The sequence below is a fragment of the Dendrobates tinctorius genome, unplaced genomic scaffold, assembly GCF_039654945.1.
Source record: "Dendrobates tinctorius isolate UK_male_01 unplaced genomic scaffold, ASM3965494v1 ptg000196l, whole genome shotgun sequence".
NCBI lineage: Eukaryota > Metazoa > Chordata > Amphibia > Anura > Dendrobatidae > Dendrobates > Dendrobates tinctorius.
In genome coordinates this window covers 5,234,358-5,250,985 of record NW_027361863.1, presented here as the reverse complement: position 1 = coordinate 5,250,985, position 16,628 = coordinate 5,234,358, and positions in this window count along the sequence as shown.

The window sequence follows — 16,628 nt, the reverse complement described above, 5'->3', positions numbered from 1 at the left end:
TAGAAATGCCTTAGAGTCCCCCACATACAGTAGTAATGTCCTCTGAGTCCCCCACATACAGTAGTAATGTCCTCTGAGTCCCCCACATACAGTAGAAATGCCCCGAGTCCCCCACATACAGTAGAAATGCCTTAGAGTCCCCCACATACAGTAGTAATGTCCTCTGAGTCCCCCACATACAGTAGAAATGCCCTAGAGTCCCTCACATACAGTAGTAATGTCCTCTGAGTCCCCCACATACAGTAGTAATGTCCTCTGAGTCCCCCACATACAGTAGAAATGCCCTGAGTCCCCCACATACAGTAGAAATGCCCTAGAGTCCCCCACATACAGTAGAAATGCCCTAGAGTCCCCCACATACAGTAGTAATGTCCTCTGAGTCCCCCACATACAGTAGAAATGTCCTCTGAGTCCCCCACATACAGTAGTAATGTCCTCTGAGTCCCCCACATACAGTAGAAATGCCCTGAGTCCCCCACATACAGTAGAAATGCCCTAGAGTCCCCCACATACAGTAGAAATGCCCTAGAGTCCCTCACATACAGTAGTAATGTCCTCTGAGTCCCCCACATACAGTAGAAATGCCCTGAGTCCCCCACATACAGTAGAAATGCCCTAGAGTCCCCCACATACAGTAGAAATGCCCTAGAGTCCCCCACATACAGTAGTAATGTCCTCTGAGTCCCCCACATACAGTAGAAATGTCCTCTGAGTCCCCCACATACAGTAGTAATGTCCTCTGAGTCCCCCACATACAGTAGTAATGTCCTCTGAGTCCCCCACATACAGTAGAAATGTCCTCTGAGTCCCCCACATACAGTAGTAATGTCCTCTGAGTCCCCCACATACAGTAGAAATGTCCCACGTCCCCCACATATAGTAGAAATGTCCCACGTCCCCCACATATAGTAGAAATGCCCCAGAGTCCCCCACATTCAGTAGAAATGTCCCGAGTCCCCCACATACAGTAATAATGTCCCCTGAATCCCACATACAGTAATAATGTCCCCGAGTCACCTCACAAGCAATGCACAATGCACCTAATCACATTAGGTACATGAACAGCTGAGATGCAGGTGTGCTGCACCCCTAACAATCTGATATTGATGACATATTCTAGGCCATCATTATAAAAGTAGTACCAATGGACCCCTTTAAATATATGTATTTGGGGATAAAAATCATTTTGGCAATTGAGTTTCATTAAAAATGTTGCTCTGTTTGGCTTTTCCAGGTTCTTTGTTTTCTTTCACATTCAACTTTGATGTGGTCTGTGGCCATAAATCAGCTGAAAGGAGCTCAGAAAATCATAAACCTACCATATGTATTCAAAAAAGGCAATGTTGTAATATAAATACTTGATTAATTTGACATGATCAATGATTAAAAAAACTTATACCGTATTTTGTGGTTTATAAGACACACCGGATTATGAGACGAAGAGAAGAAAAGTAGGAAAAAAACCCGTTTTTTTAATAAAATGGTGGTGGTTCTTATAATCCATGTGTCTTATTGCTTACCGAGGGGTGGTGGCTGCAGTGAAGCGGGGTCCCAGGGTCACTGATGGCGGAGGCAGGAGTGGGGCGATGCTGCGAACTCCAAACTGGGAGAAAGGGGTGTTCGGATGTGCGACACTGCGAGTTTTCTGTGGTGCAGGGGCTCCGACGACATTTTGTCTAAGCCCGCAGCCCCCGAACTTCCATGGTTTACTATGCGGTGGACTCCGGGAAAATGACTGCCGGGGGAGGCGCATGCGTGCGCAGATGAAGATCTTGGCGCTGAGATCTCATTTCCCAAGATTTTGCTGCCGAGATCTCTACTTGTAAAGTCCAAAGTAGTGCAAAGAGATTTTAATGGACCAAGGTGAAGGTTGCAAAACCCGGACCCGGGACAGGTGTGTAGCAAGATGGTACTGCACAGGGCACTATCCAACCTACGGCTGGCAATACCTGCCGCTTCTCCATCCCAAGCCATGAATAACTAAAAATACAGTACAAAAAACAATATTAAGTAATTTCTGCAATATCTGGTCATTAGCATCAGAATAAAGAAGCCTGTGGATGCCGAGCAATGAGATAAAGAGGGGCATATTGTCTTTCCATTTAACTGTCTATCAGTGCCAAGGGCTGCCACCATCACCACGTTACACAACGAGAAGAAAGACTTCGCCGCCTCTCTGGAAAAGCTCTTGTGATGTAAAAACTGGACGGGGTACAGGGGCGATAACGCCAATCAGCCGGCACCCTCTGCAAGAGAGGAGAGGTTTTATGATGGAAATTTGTAGCCGGTGATGGTAACCTGTGGGTTCTGTTAAAAAAATGAGAGCTCTCCTTTGCCAGGAACATTCATATCACATCCCTTGTATTTGCCGACGTGACAGCCCAAATGTTGTGATGATTCAATAAAGCTAAAATGAAATGCATTTGGATTGATCACTTGTCTAAAGTCATCAGAGGACGGCGGCAGATTTCCCCTCCGTGTATTTTAGGGATTTAGGACAATCTCTGTATTCTGGGCCAGATCCGTTTACAGCAATGCTGCTATTAATCAGTTTCAGAATAAGGACAGCCGAGTGCCGCACCTTTTGGGGACTGCAAATCTAGAAAAAGTCCTCCATTGACCTCATGCCAAGTCCGATTTGTAGGAAATTTGGAGAGGCTGATGTGGTATGGCTCATCTCCACCATTCAATATGAAGACGTGATGGTCTTTTCCTGCTCTTTGCATCCTTCTACAAAGTACTGCATATGTTTAGAAGACTTTATTTCTTTTTTATTTTTTAAAGAGGTTGCGCCTTGGTGGAAAATTTGTATTTATTTATTTTTACTTAGCTTCATGTATTCAGGGCTAAAAATTATTTTTTGCAATTGGGCTTCACTAAAAATATTGTACCGTTTCCCTTCTATAGCCTCTCGTGTGTTGTAGAGTCTGTGGCTGGCAGCAGGATGAGTAAAAAAAAGCCCTCCTCCTCCTCCTCTCATCAAAGGTTTTATCCTCTTAATATATTACAATCATCATATTATACAGCACTGTGTACTTACAATTGCTTATTTTGCTTTTCTACCTTGATAATTCTTCTCTTTTCTCTACTCTATGTAGAAACAGGAAGTCTCTTGTCCCTGCATTTATCATTCCCTTCTTCACCTCCTGACCTAGTTGCTCTTTCCTCCCGCTGCCAGGGACTTTTGCAGTGAGTGACTGATGAACTCAAACAGGGAAAATTGACCTCCTGTTTCCACATAGAGCTTAGAAGGATTCAGCTAGTCAGTTGTTAAACACGTGATGTCATAGACCTTAAGGAAAAGAGAAGAATTAGCTGGGTAGAAAGGGAAAATGAGCAATTGTAAGTAGACAGTGTTGTATAATATGATGATTGCAATATATTAAGAGGATAATAATTTTGATGGGAGGAGGAGGAGGAATGCTTCTTTAACTAAGAATTTATCAGTGAGCTCGTTCTCGGGGTCTGATAGGATAGTTTGTTACTATTTTACCTGTCATTTTCTCAGCCTTGGTCATTAGACTATTATATACTGTATATATTTCTTATAACGAATTTTGCTATTTTTATACATTTATGCCCAGTGCACTTTACAACATTGTTTACTGATGTATTATACTAAACCCATCAATTATGATAAATCCTTCCCCCTTAATTTATCCCCCCTTCTTTTATCTTGTCTTTTGTGAATTACCGTATTTTTCGGATAATAAGACGCACTTTTTCCCAACAAATAATAATGTGAATATACCTTACCGGCTGCAGTAGAGCAGGGTCCCGGGGTCGCTGCTGGAGGAGGCATTAGCATTGCTACAGGCCGCAAGCTGGGATGAGGGCAGGTACAGACTGGGACTGAAATTCATCCCTGGCATTTGAATTCATACAGGCCCATGTGGACCCCGTCCCCAAGCACCAGATGGGAAAATGACTGCCGGGGGAGGCGCATGCGTGCGCAGATGAAGATCTTGGCACTGAGATCTCATTTCCCAAGATCTTGCTGCCGAGATCTCCATCTGCGCATGCACCGCCACTGTCAGCCATTTTCCCAGAGTCCACCGCATAGTAAACCAAAGAAGTGTGGGGGCTCCCGGCTTTCACAAAATCTTGGCGGAGCCCCTGCACCACCGAACACCTGCAGCGTCGCACATCTGAACACCCCCTCATCCAGGACCAGACTGGCCGTCTGGCAATTCTGGCAAAAGCCAGAAGGGCCTGTCTGGTCATGGGCTGCCTTGTTTGCTATGTTGTCAACAGAATAGGTGTTCTCAAGACACCCATACTGTTAAGAACTGTGACGAAGCACAAAGTGGCTGACTCCGTCACTTACTCCAGCAGGCCAAGGGTATCATTAGAAATATTGGACCTGTAGTCAATTTCGCTTTCCTCAAACCAGGGTAATATTAGTAATATATTCCATCTGGTGCTTGGGGACAGGGTCCGCATGGGCCTGTATGAATTCAAATGCCAGGGATGAATTTCAGTCCCAGTCTGTACCTGCCCTCATCCCAGCTTGCAGCCTGTAGCAATGCTAATGCCTCCTCCAGCAGCGACCCCGGGACCCTGCTCTACTGCAGCCGGTAAGGTATATTCACATTATTATTTGGGGGGAAACAGCCGGTAAGGTATATTCACATTATTATTTGGGGGGAAACAGCCGGTAAGGTATATTCACATTATTATTTGGGGGGAAACAGCCGGTAAGGTATATTCACATTATTATTTGGGGGGAAACAGCCGGTAAGGTATATTCACATTATTATTTGTTGGGAAAAAGTGCGTCTTATTATCCGAAAAATACGGTAATTCACAAAAGACAAGATAAAAGAAGGGGGGATAAATTAAGGGGGAAGGATTTATCATAATTGATGGGTTTAGTATAATACATCAGTAAACAATGTTGTAAAGTGCACTGGGCATAAATGTACAAAAATAGCAAAATTCATTATAAGAAATATATACAGTATATAATAGTCTAATGACCAAGGCTGAGAAAATGACAGGTAAAATAGTAACAAACTATCCTATCAGACCCTGAGAACGAGCTCACTGATAAATTCTTAGTTAAAGAAGCACTCCTCCTCCTCCTCCCATCAAAATTATTATCCTCTTAATATATTGCAATCATCATATTATACAACACTGTCTACTTACAATTGCTCATTTTCCCTTTCTACCCAGCTAATTCTTCTCTTTTCCTTAAGGTCTATGACATCACGTGTTTAACAACTGACTAGCTGAATCCTTCTAAGCTCTATGTAGAAACAGGAGGTCAATTTTCCCTGTATGAGTCATCAGTCACTGCAAAAGTCCCTGGCAGCGGGAGGAAAGAGCAACTAGGTCAGGAGGTGAAGAAGGGAATGATAAATGCAGGGACAAGAGACTTCCTGTTTCTACATAGAGTAGAGAAAAGAGAAGAATTATCAAGGTAGAAAAGCAAAATAAGCAATTGTAAGTACACAGTGCTGTATAATATGATGATTGTAATATATTAAGAGGATAAAAACTTTGATGAGAGGAGGAGGAGGAGGGCTTTTTTACTCATCCTGCTGCCAGCAACAGACTCTACAACACAGAGGCTATAGAAGGGAAATGGTACAATATTTTTAGTGAAGCCCAATTGCAAAAAAATAATTTTTAGCCTTGAGTACATGAAGCTAAGTAAAAATAAATAAATACAAATTTTCCACCAAGGCGCAACGTCTTTAAAAAAATAAAAAATAAATAAAGTCTTCTAAGCATATGCAGTATTTTGTAGAAGGATGCAAAGAGCAGGAAAAGACCATCACGTCTTCATATTGAATGGTGGAGATGAGCCATACCACATCAGCCTCTCCAAATTTCCTACAAATCGGACTTGGCATGAGGTCAATGGAGGACTTTTTCTAGATTTGCAGTCCCCAAAAGGTGCGGCACTCGGCTGTCCTTATTCTGAAACTGATTAATAGCAGCATTGCTGTAAACGGATCTGGCCCAGAATACAGAGATTGTCCTAAATCCCTAAAATACACGGAGGGGAAATCTGCCGCCGTCCTCTGATGACTTTAGACAAGTGATCAATCCAAATGCATTTCATTTTAGCTTTATTGAATCATCACAACATTTGGGCTGTCACGTCGGCAAATACAAGGGATGTGATATGAATGTTCCTGGCAACGGAGAGCTCTCATTTTTTTAACAGATCCCACAGGTTACCATCACCGGCTACAAATTTCCATCATAAAACCTCTCCTCTCTTGCAGAGGGTGCCGGCTGATTGGCGTTATCTCCCCTGTACCCCGTCCAGTTTTTTCATCACAAGAGCTTTTCCAGAGAGGCGGCAAAGTCTTTCTTCTCTTTGTGTAACGTGGTGATGGTGGCAGCCCTTGGCACTGATAGACAGTTAAATGGAAAGACAATATGCCCCTCTTTATCTCATTGCTCGGCATCCACAGGCTTCTTTATTCTGATGCTAATGACCAGATATTGCAGAAATTACTTAATATTGTTTTTTGTACTGCAATTTTAGTTATTCAAGGCTTGGGATGGAGAAGCGGCAGGTATTGGATAGTGCCCTGTGCAGTACCATCTTGCTACACACCTGTCCCGGTCTGGGTTTTGCAACCTTCACCTTGGTCCATTAAACTCTCTTTGCACTACTTTGGACTTTATAAGTAGTCCGGCATGCTCCCATGTGATCATCTAGCTAGTCCTGTATAAGGCCTGTGTTTTGGTATTAAGACTCTTGGTTTGTCTGCACACCACAAACTGCTCAATACCTGCTCCATGACCTCTGCTACCTGCATGCGGTTTGCAGGACCTCTAACACCTGTCTGCGGTCTTCAGGACCTCTGCTACTTTTCTGCGGTCTCCAGGACTTCTGCTACCTATCTGCAGTCTCCGTGACCTTTGCTACCTATCTGCAGTCTCCAGGACCTCTGCTACCTATCTGCAGTCTCCAGGACCTCTGCTACCTATCTGCAGTCTAATGACCTCTATTACCTGTCTGCGGTCTTCAGGACCTCTGCTACTTTTCTGCGGTCTCCAGAACCTCTGTTACCTATCTGACCTATCTGCAGTCTCTAGGACTGCTACTTGTCTGCAGTTTCCAGGACATCTGCTATCTGTCCATACCTCTGAACTTGTAAAGAACAGCAAGAGGGACAGATCATGTGGTGTGCTTGTGGTAGGGGCCGAGATTGGGGGGTGGACCACTGCTTACCATGACCAGATGACAAGGACACCAGGTGACGTAAGGACGAGGCGGAGACAGATTTCAGTTGCAACAGTTCCGGATTTATTCGTCGTCCTCCTGACGACCACTGCCTCGCACCGCAGCCACTTTACACTTCTCTGCCTCCAGGCCCGAGTACCTGCACCTTTGCACCAGTCGTAGTAACGTCCCTCGCGGATCTTTCACTGGGGCTGTCCGAGACCAATCTACCGCCAGCGCTTCACCTGCCCGAGGTCGTCGTCCAATCGGTACCCCCGGGGCCTCACCTGTCCTGAGGTACGTCGTGTCCGACCCACCGCCTCGTCTGTCCTGCGGTATGTCATGTCAGGGCCACCCCCCTGACTGTCTTCTCCTGTCAGTCCCCCAGTCAAGCTCTTCACCATTTTTGACTTCCGTTCTAAGTCTTCTATCGAGCTCCTCCCGGGACTGACTTCCTGAAACCCCAACCACTCCTACTTATCCCCTCTCTCACCGGGAATTCCCCTCCTGGGTTCCTATCTCCCCGCCCCCCCTGACTATGTGTTTCTCGAGCCATAAGCCGTTGTTAAGTCCAAAGCTACTCTCCCCTGCCATCTTGTGGTCATTTCTCGGTACTGCACTCTGCTATCCTCCTTTCCCAGCTGTCACCCTTCTAACCTGTCAAGTCTGTCCTTCAAGTCACCTTCCCCACATGCTTAGGACAGTGTGGCAAAATTTTGGCCATTCCCCAATCCATGCCCATATACCATTTCTTTTTCCCTGGCAGGAGGTGATGTCAGAGGGGCGTTACAGTGAGGAACATTCAGCTGGTGCCCAATTCACGGGTCTCTGGTCCAGGTCAGCGGTCCGTGACAGCTGGACAGGAGGCCGCGAATTTCTAACTTTCCGGCATCCCCGGCGGCCTTTGATCACCCAGGACTGGTGTGACATCATCTGTGCATCCTGCTCCTCTCTAGTTGGGACATGTGGATTATTTTTTGTTCCTTCATTCACAGTCAGAGCCGCCAGAACGTTCTCATCTTTATATAGCGTCACTATATGACATCGAACTTTTTTGTGTCTGTAAGGCCGTGTTCACATGTAGCATAAATACTGTGTTTTTCTTTTTCTGCAAGTTTGTGCACTAAACTACTCCAGTGGCGGGCTGGGCCGGGTGGCAGGGATACATTTGTCCCCCAGGCCGCTCCCCAGACGGCTGTTCAGGGCCGCCAGAGGCCTGGCACTGTACTTTTTATTGCGGCCGCGAAAATTTCATTTGCGGCCGGGCTGGCAGACTCCTTCCTGATCGTGCATGAATGATGCATCCACATGTATTTGCATCTTTGAGACACGAACACATTTGAATGCATTATATCCGGCACAGAGCAGAGCATCGCCGTTGTTGCTGCTCCGCGGCCTAGAGCGCAGCAGAGTGATGAGGTCATCATGCTGCGACCTCCTCACACTGCTGCTGGCGACGCAGAGCAGGGCAGAAGAGGCGGGGACAAGGCAGTCGGGAGGAAGAATGGTGAGCAGCAGCGCTCCAATGAGGAGCAGGAGCTGAGCTGCTGAACATTGGAGAGCTGTCATTTGCTGTGTATAAGGTATGGGACATGAATCCATGGTGTTAGTCCACAAGGGCAGCCGCACAGCATTGTGTGTATGAGTGTGTGTGTAAGTGTGGTGTGTGTGTATGATTGTGTTTGTGTGAGTGTGCATATGAGTGTGTGTATGTGGGTGTGTGTATGAGTGTGTGTGTGTGTTCAGATGGGCAGTGTGGAGGGAGGATATTATAGAGACTAGGGGCAGTATGTGAGGGACATTATGGAAACAAACATTATGGAGAGTGACGGTGTAGGTTGGATATTATGGGATGGAGAGGTGTTATGAATGAGTCACCGGAGGAGGAGAAAACAAAAATACAAGCTAAGTCCAGAAAACCGGAGAGGTTGGTAGCTATCGGATTGCAGACCCCTGATCCTATACACCACAACTAACAGTAGCCGTGGGGGGTTCCTACGGTGCCCTAGACCCCTCGTCACAGCCGGAGAACTACATAAGCCTAAAGAAGGAAAGGGGAAATCTAAACTGCCCCAGAGCAGACCCCAAAGCAATAGACAGCTCCCAACATGTATTGTCGGTGAAAAACAGATGAAAACACAAACACTGACATAAAGACAGGCAGAGCAAACGATGGGGCCCAACTAACTACATAGGACAGGACAGAAAAGATGGTGGCTGCAATCCGCAAAAAACCCTACCAAAAATGTCCCAACCGTCTGATAGGGAAAAAGGCCCTGAAGTCGCTAGACTTCAAAATCACTATATCAGCACTCAGGTATATTCTGAAAACAGAGCAAAGAGATCAACTGATCAGAGACAAAAATGGAATTCAGCCAGTCCCAACCAGGACTGGCTGAATACAAACACTTAGGAAACCAGACAAAATCTCATGGAATAATAGCAGGGCAAAAACTTAGCTTTTAGTAGACAGGAACTAAGCTGGATGCAAGAGCTCAGAGCAGAAAGGATCGCCAGCAGCCCTGCAGGGCGTCGGCTGCCTTATATCCACTCAGAAATTCCAGATGTCCAATCACACTCCGCCTGTTCAGATGACAGGTTCTTCCCATCCCAATCAATTTCACTACCTCTCTTCACCAGCAGAGGGAGTTCATCAGACATCAAAGGTGAAGGGGAGAATGAACTCACAACAGTACCTCCCCCTTGAGGAGGGGTCACCGAACCCTCATCCACGCCACCAGGGCGATCAGGATGGGCCCGATGAAAAGCACGAACCAATCTTTCGGCATGAATATCAGATGCAGGGACCCAAGAATTATCCTCCTGGCCATAACCCTTCCATTTAACCAAATACTGGAGTCTCCATCTAGCCAGACGAGAATCCAGTATCTTCTCAACCTCATATTCCACATTACCTTCAACCAATACAGGGTCAGGAGGTGCCACCACAGGAACTACTGGCTCAACAAACCTCTTTAACAGAGACTTATGAAACACGTTATGGATCTTGAATGTAACAGGAAGAGCCAATCGAAAAGAGACCGGATTAAGAATCTCCAAAATCTTGTAAGGTCCAATAAATTTAGGTTTAGACTTTGGAGAAGCCACCTTCATAGAGATATTCTTTGATGACAACCAAACCATATCACCCACCTTAAACCGGGGACCAATGGTCCTATGCCGGTTGGAAAACCGCTGGGCCTTTTCCTGGGAAAGAGACAACTTATCCACCACTTGGTCCCAAATCTGGTGCATTCTCTCCACCACAGTGTCAACACCTGGGCAGGCAGAAGACTCCACCTGCCCTGAAGAGAATCGAGGATGAAACCCAAAGTTACAAAAAAAAAGGTGACATCAAAGTGGCAGAACTAGCTCTATTATTTAAAGCAAATTCGGCCAAGGGCAAAAATGAAACCCAATCATCCTGATCAGCAGAAATAAAAGATCTCAAATACGACTCCAAAGTCTGGTTTGTTCTCTCCGTCTGCCCATTGGTCTGAGGGGGAAACGCAGAGGAGAAGGACAACTGAATTCCCAGCTTGGAACAGAAAGTCCTCCAAAATCTAGAAACAAACTGAACTCCTCTGTCAGATACAATGTTCTCAGGAATCCCGTGCAAGCGAACCACTTGTTGCAAAAACAAGGGCACCAACTCTGAGGAAGATGGCAACTTAGGGAGTGGTACAAGATGGACCATCTTAGAGAATCTATCACAAATCACCCAAATAACAGTCATTCTCTGAGAGACAGGCATATCAGAGATAAAATCCATTGAAATGTGGGTCCATGGCCTCCTGTGCACCGGCAAAGGCATCAACAACCCACTAGAGCGAGAACAAGGTTTAGACCGGGAGCAAGTCCCACAGGACTGCACAAAATTCACAAAAGTCCCACAGGACTGCACAAAAATTGTCACGAGACAATGCGGGCCACCAAAAAGACCAACTCACCAAATCTCTAGTACCAAAAATACCTGGATGACCAGCCAATGCGTAGCAATGAACCTCAGACATCACTCTCTTCCTCCACTGGTCAGGAACATACAATTTTCCAATGGGACAACGCTCAGGTTTGTCCTCCTGAAACTCTTCCAAAACACGTCTCAAATCGGGCGAGATGGCAGAAAGAACTACCCCCTCACCTAAGATGGTAGCAGGCTTGGTCACAATAGGAGAATCAGCAAAGAAACTCCTAGAGAGGGCGTCTGCCTTGACATTCTTAGTGCCCAGAAGAAAAGAGACCACAAAATCAAAACGTGTGAAAAACAAGGCCCACCTAGCCTGTCTAGGATTCAAGCGTTTGGCCGACTCCAGGTAAATCAAATTCTTGGGGTCAGTAAGGACCACGACTTGATGTTTAGCTCCCTCCAACCAATGTCTCCACTCCTCAAATGCCCATTTCATGGCTAACAGTTCCCGATTCCCCACATCATAGTTACGTTCGGATGGGGAGAACTTTCGGGAAAAGAAAGCACAGGGATTCATTTTAAATGTTACAGGATCTTTTTGGGACAAAACAGCTCCTGCACCAATCTCAGAAGCGTCCACCTCTACCTGAAACGGGAGTGAGACATCAGGTTGCCGCAAAACCGGAGCAGAAGTGAACCTTCGCTTCAGCTCCTGAAAAGAAGAAACAGCCTCCGGAGACCAATTCAGCACATCAGCCCCCATCTTAGTCAAATCAGTCAATGGTTTGGCAATACCAGAAAAATTAGCTATAAATTTACGATAAAAATTAGCAAAACCCAAAAACTTCTGGAGGGCCTTCAAAGAAGTGGGCTGAACCCAATCATAAATGGCTTGTACCTTGGCCGGGTCCATTTCAATAGTTGACGGAGACAAAATAAATCCCAAAAATGAAATCCTCTGTACACCAAAAAGGCATTTCGATCCCTTGACAAACAGGGAATTCTCCCTCAAAATCCGGAACACAGTCCGAACATGTTTCACATGAGAGTCCCAATCCTTGGAAAAGATCAAAATATCATCCAGATAGATGATCAAAAATTTATCCACAAAGTCTCGGAAAATATCATTCATGAAGCGCTGGAAGACAGAAGGGGCATTAGTGAGCCCAAAATTCATCACCAGGTACTCAAAATGTCCCTCCGGAGTATTAAATGCCGTCTTCCATTCATCCCCCTGCTTAATGCGAATAAGATTATACGCCCCCCTGAGGTCAAGCTTGGTAAACCAACAAGCACCTTTAACTCTGGAGAAAAGATCCGAAATCAGGGGTAACGGATGCTGATAATTAACAGTAATTTTGTTGAGGGAACGATAGTCAATACAAGGCCTTAATGAACCATCTTTCTTGGCCACAAAAGAAAACCCAGCACCTAAGGGTGAAGAGGATGGTCTAATATGACCCTTCTCCAACGACTCCTTAATATAGGATCGCATAGCCTCGTGCTCGGGTAGAGATAAATTGAAAAGTCGACCCTTGGGAAATTTACACCCAGGGCTCAGCTCAATTGCACAGTCATAACTCCTATGAGGAGGCAAAGACGCAGACTCATTCTCACTAAATACATCATAAAAATCAGCCAAATAGTCAGGAACATCATGCGACTGGGGAAAGGTGGAGAAAATAGGAGCGTCACTAAGGGCACACCGACAACCCCAACTCACCACAGACACAGATTTCCAATCCAAAACTGGATTATGGATTTGCAACCAGGGAAACCCCAGAACGATGGTATCATGCAAATTATGCAACAAAACTGAGGTTTATTCTTCACCAAAGGAGTAGCATCAATAACCCTCAAAAGGGATAGGCGTCCGCAGAGGTGTCATAGGAAACCCACAACGTTTAGCAAAATCCAAGTCCATCAGGTTCAGAGCGGCTCCCGAATCCACAAAAGCCTTAGCGGAAAATGTGGACAGGGAGCAGATCAGAGTAATTGCCAGAAGAAATTTAGGTTGAACACCACCCACAGCAAATGTGTGTGCAAAACGTTTCTCTCATTTAGGGCAGAAAGAAATAATATGAGAGGCATCTCCACAGAAAAAACACAGCTTATTACGCCTTCTGAACTTCTGACGTTGCGCCCTAGACAAAACTCTATCACATTGCACAGGTTCAGACATTTGTTCAACAGGTGGCAACACCTCTCGTGCAGTTTTGCGTTCACGCAAACGCCGATCAACCTGAATGGCTAATGACATAGAATCGTCAAGACCAGAGGGAACAGGAAATCCCACCATAGTATCTTTTACGTTTTCTGACAAACCCTTCCGAAAGAGAGCTGCCAAGGCACCATCATTCCAGGTAGCAAGGACCGCCCACTTTCGGAATTTTTGACAGTACAACTCTGCAGAATCCTGACCCTGGCTCAATGCCCAATACTGGGGATCGCAGCGCAACAAAGAGATGACAATTTTAACCTGCTGCACGGAGCTCCCCGATGAGTTAGGCTTCAAGGCAAAAAATAATTTACAATTATTCTTAAAATTCAGAAATTTAGACCGATCCCCAAAAAACACATCAGGAGTAGGGATCTTTGGTTCAGCAGCATGTGAATGAGCAAGATAGGCGGAAATTCCCCACACTTTAGCAGTAAGCTGCTCCACACGATCAGACAATTGCTTAATCTCCACTGAGAAAAAATTCCCCCTACGGCCTCAGAGAAATAGAGGAAAAAAATATACACCAAAAAAAAAAAAAAATTCTGACACTTTTTTTTTTTTCTTCTAGAATTCCTTCCTGCTATTGAGCACCCTAGAATCTGCGGTATGGCTGGTGATTCTGTTATGGATGAGTCACCGGAGGAGGAGAAAGCAAAAATACAAGCTAAGTCCAGATAGCCAGAGAGGTTGGTAGCTATCGGATTGCAGACCCCTGATCCTATACACCACAACTAACAGTAGCCGTGGGGGGTTCCTACGGTGCCCTAGACCCCTCGTCACAGCCGGAGAACTACATAAGCCTAAAGAAGGAAAGGGGAAATCTAAACTGCCCCATAGCAGACCCCAAAGCAATAGACAGCCCCCAACATGTATTGTCGGTGAAAAACAGATGAAAACACAAACACAGACAGAAAGACAGGCTGAGCAAACAATGGGGCCCAACTAACTAGATAGGACAGGACAGAAAAGATGGTGGCTGCAATCCGCAAAAAACCCTACCAAAAATGTCCCAACCGTCTGATAGGGAAAAAGGCCCTGAAGTCGCTAGACTTCAAAATCACTATATCAGCACTCAGGTATATTCTGAAAACAGAGCAAAGAGATCAACTGATCAGAGACAAAAATGGAATTCAGCCAGTCCCAACCAGGACTGGCTGAATACAAACACTAAGGAAACCAGACAAAATCTCATGGAATAATAGCAGGGCAAAAACTTAACTTTTAGTAGACAGGAACTAAGCTGGATGCAAGAGCTCAGCGCAGAAAGGATCGCCAGCAGCCCTGCAGGGCGTCGGCTGCCTTATATCCACTCAGAAATTCCAGATGTCCAATCACACTCCGCCTGTTCAGATGACAGGTTCTTCCCATCCCAATCAATTTCACTACCTCTCTTCACCAGCAGAGGGAGTTCATCAGACATCAAAGGTGAAGGGGAGAATGAACTCACAACAGAGAGGTATGTTTTGGAGAGGGGTGGTGTATGGGGTATATTATAGGGAGAGTCATCGAAGGGGATATTATGGAGATGGGTGGTGTAGACAGTATATTATGGAGAGGGACATTTATCATGGGGAGGGGCAGCATATGTGGGGGTATATTATGGTGACGGGTGGTGTAGGGGGTATACTATTGGAAGGGTCAGTGAAGGGGATTTGAGGGAGAGGAGTTGTGTAGGGGGTATATTATGGAGAGGGGTGGTGTGGGGGGTATATTATTGGGAGAGGAGTTGTGTAGGGGGTATATTATGCTGAGGGGCGGTGTAGGGGGTATATTATGGTGAGGGGCGGTGTAGGGGGTATATTATGGTGAGGGTCGGTGTAGGGGTTATATTATGGAGAGGGGGGTGTATGGGGTATACTATGGGAAGGGTCAGTGAAGGGGATTTTAGGAAGAGGAGTTGTGTAGGGGGTATATTATGGAGAGAGGTGGTGTGGGGGGTATATTATGGGGATAGGAGTTGTGTAGGGGTATATTATGGGGAGGTGCAGTGTAGGGGGTATATTATGGTGAGGGGCGGTGTAGGGGGGTATATTATGGGGAGGGGCGGTAGGGGGTATATTTTTGTGAGGGGAGGCGTAGGGGGTATACTATGGGGAGGTGTGTAGGGGGTATATTATGGTGAGGGGCAGTTTAGTGAGTATATTATGGGGAGGGGTGGTGTAGTGGGTATATTATGGGGAGGGGTGGTGTAGGGGGTATATTATGGTGAGGGGCGGTGTAGGGGTATATTATGGTGAGGGGCGGTGTAGGGGGTATATTATGGTGAGGGGCGGCGTAGGGGGTATATTATGGTGAGGGGCGGTGTAGGGGGTATATTATGGTGAGGGGCGGTGTAGTGGGTATATTATGGGGAGGGGTGGTGTAGGGGGTTTATTATGGTGAGGGGCGTTGTAGGGGGTATATTATGGTGAGGGGCGGCGTAGGGGGTATATTATGGTGAGGGGCGGCGTAGGGGGTATATTATGGTGAGGGGCAGTGTAGGGGGTATATTATGGTGAGGGGCAGTGTAGGGGTTATATTATGGGGAGGGGTGGTGTAGGGGGTATGGAGAAGGGTGGTGTGGGAGGGATACTATGGAGAGAGTCAGTCTAGGGGGATTTTTTCTGTAGGAAGCACATTGATGGACAATTATTACAACATGGTAGATATTTATACTTTGTTGGCAGTATAATGATTTTACAACGGAGCAAAATACTCCTGGCCACGATGAGAGCCACGCGCGTTGTTTATAAAAGCTCGGCGTCCATGCCGCCGCATGCGGCTCTCATCGTGGCCAGGAGTATTTTGCGCCATTGTAAAATCATAAGCACACAGCAAAAGGGCTAAGCCTCCTGATGTACCCTATTATGATAGTGTAGGGTGAAACGGGTTGAGGCAACATTGCCGAGGTGTGACAGAGCTTAATATCACGGCTTAACATCTCAGGCACATTGTGGACATATTAATCCCATTATGAGTACGGGGATAAGGCAAAATTGCCGGGATGTGGTAGAGCCTTAAGTTTATGGCTCAGTCTACTGGAAGACTATATTATTGTTACTCCTATGTGAATAATGGGATAGCATGTGCATATGAGAGGTGACATCTACGGACTGAGTGAGTGAGATAAATCATTCGGTCACTGGCTGGCATCTGTTTCAATTGGGCAAAGGAGCCTTTGTGTAGTCAAGGGATGACACTGTATTATGGAGATTCCGTTATTCTATTGGGGACAATGTGCAATAGCATTAGCACTTTAGTCTACGGATATCGGAGTGTAAAATTGGCTATTAATGATTGGGAATGATGCAATGGTATATCCATATATAGTA